Here is a 1,473-nt window from a genome sequence, read left to right on the forward strand (position 1 = left end):
GCGCCCGGGGTTCTGGGTGGGTCCCACCCGCAGCCCTCCCCCGCCCCACCTACCACGGATGAAACTGAGGAGCTGAGGGGATCGACTGATGTCCGGATCGTCAGGGTCCCATAACCGGCGGGCGTGCTGCCCACGAGAGGGCTGCTGTCTGTGGCCGGGAAAGAGGAAGGTCAGGGAGGAGGCCGGTCCTGCTTCCTCGAGTGTCACAAGTGTCATTTATCACCTGGTCGAAGACATCCAGGGCGCATGACGCCCCGGGTCTGTCATCGGGCTGTTGGCTCTTGTTTCCTCATGTGTCTGGTCTTGTCTGCCTGGGCATGGCCCAGCTTGGGAGGTTGGGCCTGGCGGGCGCCCTGAACGCCCACGGCGCGCCCCACCCAGTCGTGAGCGTTCCCGGACACCCTGTCCCATTTTCCACTTCTCACCCGGCCCCGTCCCGAGGGCAGGGTCAGGGCCGCTTGTCCTCACCCGGGCCCCAGGCCCAGGACAGTCCTGGTAGCGAGATGTGGATGGATAGAATGTCGGGCCTGCAGGGCTATCTTTACAGATGGGTAAACTGAGGCTCAGGGACTAGCACCAGGTGGTTCTTATTTCGGACGTTGTTCTCTCTCTGTCCTCTCCTCCCCTGCTGTAGAGCTGTAGTCTTGGCAGGGCCTGCACACAGTGGGTGTCCTGGAGCCCCAGAGGGGGTGTGGCTCCTGCTCCCGCCCTGAGACAGCCTCTGTTGGGGGCTCACGGGACAGGAGAGCACCTGTTAGACATGTGGGCGTCTGGGCCCTCCCCAGACCTGCTGGATCAACTCCTCGGGCAGGTGCTGGGCATCTGTGTGTCAGAAGAGCCTCTGGAAAGTTCACCCAAGCGGGCGGGAGAGCCAGGTGGGTGCAGGGCTGGTCTCTGGACTCCGTCCTCTGCCCTCTGACCTGAGTCCTTCTAGCAGTTTCTACCCAAGAGCCCTGAGTCCCAGGCAGCTGCTGCTGTCACAACCTTCCCAGCCTCTCAGACATGCGGCCTCAACCTCCCCTGCTCTTTCCATAATGACGCTGCCCCACCTGCCAGCCCCTTTTCTAGAAGAGGACAAGGCCCAAGATCACAACAGCAAGTATATGGCTGCCCCAAACGCAAGCTGGCTCCAGGTTCGGGTTTGTTTTGTTTTTTGTTTTAAATTAAATAAGGTGTTTGCTTATCTTGTGTAAAAACAACCTGGGTGTTGGTGACCCGAACTGGGACAATAGCTAAGATGTCACTGGGGACCCAGGCTCTTGTTTTCCTCGACAATGCCTCTGGCAGTAGAAAGGAGGAGGAAACTGAGCAGACCAGTGCACTTCCCTTCACCCGCCCTCGCCAGAACGGGGTCGCCTCCCGCACGAGGTGGCAAGACCCCCTCCTTCCCACACGCTGAGTTTTAGGGGCAGAATGAACGTGACCGCCCTTCCCTCAACTAAAAAAAAAAAAAAAAAATTAACCTTCCCCAAA

Source organism: Carlito syrichta, unplaced genomic scaffold, assembly GCF_000164805.1.
Source record: "Carlito syrichta isolate Samal-C Ts95f unplaced genomic scaffold, Tarsius_syrichta-2.0.1 Scaffold301679, whole genome shotgun sequence".
NCBI classification, from domain to species: Eukaryota; Metazoa; Chordata; class Mammalia; order Primates; family Tarsiidae; genus Carlito; species Carlito syrichta.